The sequence below is a fragment of the Grammomys surdaster genome, unplaced genomic scaffold (genome assembly GCF_004785775.1).
Source record: "Grammomys surdaster isolate TR1022 unplaced genomic scaffold, NIH_TR_1.0 125834, whole genome shotgun sequence".
Taxonomy (NCBI): Eukaryota; Metazoa; Chordata; class Mammalia; order Rodentia; family Muridae; genus Grammomys; species Grammomys surdaster.
The window spans coordinates 1528743-1534354 of record NW_021620662.1 but is presented as its reverse complement, the minus strand read 5'-3'; positions in this window follow the sequence as shown (position 1 = coordinate 1534354).

The following is a 5612-nucleotide window of genomic DNA, read 5'->3' as shown; positions in this document are numbered from 1 at the left end:
GGTAAGCATATCTCAGATCTGTCTTCTGCTGAACCTTTGAGCCATTCTCATGGATAGACCAAACTACAGTTTGCTTAAACATTGTTTGCTACCCTCTACTGTCCTGTACAATGGACTCCTTTCCTTATATTTAGATACACCTGGAGGCAAAGTCTGCTGGGCTCGATTCTCCTCTGAGAAGACAGTCTAAGGCTTACAGCACCTATGTCAATTCTTAGCTAATAATAGGCTCAACATCAGCATTTCAGCTTGTTTCCAGGATTCTGTGAGTCTGTGCTCTCCCAGATTGCAATCCTAATTAACTCCAAATAAATGTAATTTGCTCTTGACTGGGTTGATTTCACTCCTGCTCAGCGCCTCTGTCCTGCCTCCGCAGTGTGGCTGTGGTATGAGCTGAGTAAAGTCCATACCAGAAGAGTGACAGAGCAAAGCTTGGACAGAGCTCTGGTGCTAAATGCCCTTGCAGAAAGAACACAAGGCTTGGCAGGAGAGAAAGGAACATTGGCCACGCTTGAGCTAGTGGTTTCTTGGGTGCCTCCTTGTTGCTGTAAGTCACGTGATATCTGGACAATCATTGAACAAATCGAAACAAAACCTGCAATTTAGAAGCAGAAACCTGGTGGTTAGCTGCAAGGAAACTGACTTGTCATGGCGAAGATCAGGGGCGGGCTCAGCCCAACAGAAGGTCTGGTGGAGTGAGCTGGCTTGTGGAAAAAAGTGTGTAGTTAGTGTGAAATGAGGAAGAAGAAAAGAGACCACAAAGAGTGGCCACCACCATCCTCAGTGCCGATCTGGTGCTTATGAGACCAGGTACTTATCTTCCTCTTGAATGGCATCAACTGCCTTGTGATCTTCACTTCAGCTGCTGTGAGATGTGAGGAGTTGTAATTAACATAAATACCCTTTATTATTATGTGACTATATTACATATTCCATTCTTATTGTTTTGCTATAGTAAATAATATTATTATAGCCATCCAGGCCTCAGGTTCCCCTTTCCCCCATATTTTAATATTTCTAAAAATGGGGTTCCCTTTTAAATCTCACAAGTTACCTCTTGTTAATGTTGAATGGTGAACATCTTATGTTTTTCTTCTTAAGTTTTGGATCCATCTCAAGAACAGTTTCTTCCTTGGGTCTTGAAGCCCCAGAGTAAAGGTTTTGTTACCAGGCCCACAACAGTGACGGACATGTGGCAAATGCTCATGACATACTCATGGAATGAACCTACAGTTAAAATCACGGACTCGTCATATAGAGCTAGATAGTGTAGGCCCCTGACTAAGCTCTATCTGTGAGCTCACCTTCCAGATGCAGGGCCTGACAGCTCTCTCAGCACTCTCTCTTGTCTTCCTCCATTTAAAACGATCACCCCAGCTCTTACATCTTAGCTCGTGCTCCCACCTTTAACCTTCTTAAAGAATCACCATCTTCACACCCAAGCTCTCCACTGCCCCACTCCCCACCCCCAACTCCTGCCCTGTACCAAGCCACCCACCTGCATTTCTTACTCTCCCGATCCTCAGTCTCTTGTGGGGCAACCTCAGAACTTAGAAGTCTTGCAGGACACAAAAGCAGGATTGTTTCTGCTCTCCATCAACCTTTCCCACTTGATCTAGGCAAGGTGGTGAGATGACCTTGCGGGGCCTTGTGTGGCTCCTCTCTTCCCATATGTGTCCCCAGGCTTGGGGACTCCAGAAAGGGTCAATGCATAAACTCTTTGGATCTCAGGACAATTGTCCCATGTCCCAGCTGTCATGCAGGGCAATTGCGAATGAGGTGATGCTGACCAGGCTGACTGTGCTGACCTCTGCAGAGTCTCCTCTGTATGTTCAGTTGTGGTGAATGCTGGGTGCACAGATGCATTGAGTGAAGGATGCTTCAGGATGAACAGGCACCAGCACCGGAGCTCCCTGCTCCAGGGACTAAGGCTCCTCCTTGGGTTCGTTGCTTACTCTCTTAGCATAGATGCAGCTCGCATAGATGATGCTGTAGATGCTGAGTCGGTCCAGGCATGGTGAGGAGTTTGGGCCTGCAAGCAACTTCTTTCTGGGGAGCTCCCAATTCTGAAGAAGAGAGAAGCATGTGAGCTCAACTCTGTCTTCAGCTGGAGAGCTCAGGCCTGGATTGTGGGATCTGAGTTCCCAGTTCCTCTTGACTTGGGGGATAACCTGGGAAGAATTGGGGTACTGAATTGTTTTCCTGTCATAGATAGAGCAATGGGAAGCCCAGGCAGGGCTTGTTCTCATCTCCCAGGAAGATCCATGCTTCTGCCCAGTGTGCGTCTGGCAAGGCTGACGTTGGCCCAGACAGGCTATACCTGGGCCTGAGAAGGGTAGGACAGGAAAGCCAGTAGACAGAGCAGCTACAATGGTCAGCAGCAGAAGCTCTGGCTACCTTAGGGTGGTGCAGAGAAGTGAGCGTAGTTATCAGGAGGCCAAGGGTGACCCTCAGGCAGAAGTTCTGGGAGGGGCAAGGGAGCAGGGATGTGAGTTTAGGAACACTGTGTCAGGCACAAGACACATGACCTTGAGAATTGGAAGGGTTATCTGATGTGAGGATTTGGGGGCCAGCTGGTATCCCCTGAATGATCTCTCTGGAGCCCTGCCCAGTCCTGTTTTGGAGTCCTGTGCACCTGCAGCAGGTTTAGGGTGTGAGGACTCTCCAGCTGCCCTCAGAGCTGCCCAGCAGGTTTACAGAATAACAACCGGGCCAGTGTGGAGACCGCTTGCATATTATTTGCATACAATTTGCACATGAATAGCCTACACTATCTGTTCCCAGGAACTTTCAAGTTAAATATTAATTGTTACTGCCCTCAGGAGTTTTTATTTTTTGATTTTGCTTTCTCTGTTTCTTCTCACCCACTTGCTGTCAGTGACTCAGATCCCTGTATGGAAGGGGAGGAGGAGGAGGACGCCCCCGCCAGGCTGGAGAAGGGCAGCTGAGGACCAGAAACTGGGGATTTAGGGAGTGGGTGGCTGGTATAACTCTGCCAAGTGAGAGGCTGGGTATACAGGGAAGACACATGGGAGGTGCCATTGGCAGGTGCTGGGGAGTCTGCTACACAGGAAGCAAGAGACAGGTAAAGAAGCCAGCCAGCCCCATTGCCTGAGGCACTTCCAGTCAGCACCCAGTGGATGCCATGGTTAAGTGACTGCTCTGCTTCTCTGCCGGCCACCCTGTCTGTCCTGGCACCCACTGGCTTCTCAGGTCCCCATGCTCCCATCCTTGTCACCAGAAGTCAGGACCAGAAGGTTCATGAAGGCAGGACAAGGGTTAAAGAATGACTAGAGAGTGCAGAACAGTGGTTAGCTTCCAGGTTCAGGGGCAGTGCCTGAATTGTGATTCTGGCTCAGTAGTCTAATGACTGAGCAACTCTGGGTGAGGAACTGTTGTGGGTTGGGTACAGTTTGGGTGTGTTCCCTGAAGGTTCCTGTGCTAGAACCTTGGTCCTCATTGTAGTGGTATTGAAAGGCAAGGGACCACTAAGGGACAGGCCTATATAGAGGTGATGAACTCATGACTGCTCTTACAGAAGGACTAATCCTAGCATCCCAGTGTGGTCTGGTCTCTGCATACGTGGATTAGTGACTCTGAGAACAAATATTCTGAAGAACATGCCATCTGCCTTCCTTTCATATACATTCTCTCACTATTCGATACTATCTGCCATGTTGTGACATGGTCCTCACTACAGGTGACCATTTGAAGTCCTCACACCTTGGACTTTCAGTCTCCAACCTGTGAGCTAAATGAACCTCCTTTCTTTATAAAGTACTTAGCATCAGGCATTTTGTTACAGCATCATGAAAAGGATCGAGGCCATGCCTGAGTGCCCATCCATGAGCCTCAGTTTTCTTTTCTGTAAAATGGAGCTCTAAGCAATGTCTGCCTTGTGTCAGGACTAGGGGCTGAAATCAGTTGTTGCATGTTAAGCCCCAGACAGCTGAGCTGTAAACATTCACATTCCAGGCTCAGGCTTTTGTTCCTAGCCTGGTCTAGCACTAGTGCCTCTTGTCAGCATTTGATCATCAGCTTGGGCTTGAACATTTCCCTGAGGTGGAAGCTCAGTAGCTCTCTCCTGAGGGTGGGTCCTCCCACCACACACACATATACATTAAACTGCACAAAACGACCTTTGAGAAGGGAATGCAAAAAGCCTTCCTGGGAAGCACCTTCTGCTCCTGATTTACCTTCTTTAGAGAGGTAAACTTCCTGGGGCTGCTCCCAGCTCCCTACTTAGATGGACTCAAGCCCACCCTCTGGGACAGTCCGAGGCTCCCTTTTCTCTCTGAGACCCAGTCATGACTTCTGTGTGAAGTTCCCTTCCTGGGTCTTTTATTTCCAAGCTGCTCAGACCAAACCTTGTTCTTGCCCCAGAACCTCTGGAGCCACCAAAGTCTACTAAGACACTGATGAGATGGTAGGATGTCCCTTTGGGGCTTCCTACTCTAGCCCTTGTCAGGTCCAGAGCACTCCTGAGAGGTGTGAAGAACAAACCAATGGTGGTAATAGCTACCATTTGATTAATTTGCCAGACACAATACTGAATGCCTTACGTACAGGCTTCCTTCTGCTCCAATGGGGAGGGCCTGTTGTCGTTAGCCCCATTTCACAGCTGTGAGAACTGAGGCCTGGGTAGAAGACTGAACAGTTTGTTCCAGACAGCTTAATTTCTATGTGTAAGAGCAAGGATCAGAATGGTTACTTCTCTAAAATGATTTTTTCCCCTATAACTGGATTTCTTTTCCTTCTGTTATAACTGAGGACTCACTTGTAACTTCTTTGAGAATTGGCCTCTTTCTGTATCTGCACAGTAAACATGACTTACCATGTTCATACCATGTTTATTTCCAAATAGCAGTGACATACCACATTAGTCAGCTCTCGACTATCCTAACAAAATACCTGAGATGATGAACTTGTAAGCGGACAAGTCTTGATGGACCCACAGAGTTGGGTCCAGTTGCTTCGGGCCTGTGGGACGCAGCCCATCGAGGTAAGGGGTGTGAGGCAGACAAGCATTTCATAGACTAGAATTCAAGCAAGGAAAGAACAGACCAGGCTTCCACAATTCTTTTTATTTGTTTATTTTTTTAGATTAGTTTTTTTTAATTTTATGTGTACGAGTGTTTACCTACATGTATGTATGTATACCATGTGCATGCCTGATAGCAGAAGAAGTGGCTGTATCCTCTGGAACTGGAATTACGGGTAATTATTAGCAGCCATCTGGGAAATGAATCCTGATCCTCTTCAAGGACAAGTGCTCTTAACCATTGGGTCATCCCTCCACCTGCCACAAGCCATTTCAAGAAATGCTTTTCAAGGGATATTCCAGAAACCTAAGGACCTCCCACCAAGATCCAGCTTATTTTCTTCTATAGAGATTTAAATTATTTTTAAAATTTATATTCATGTTTGTTGGTCAGTATGCACACACGTGTGTAGCTGCCTGAAGAGGTCAGGGTATTAGATCACTTGGTGTTGGTTGTTTCAGGCTACTGTGAATCCTTGGACTTGGGTGGGTGTTAGGATCCCAGCTCAGGTCCTCAGTGAGAACAGCTGTTACTCTTATCAGATGAGCCATCTCTTCAGCTCCAGGCCCT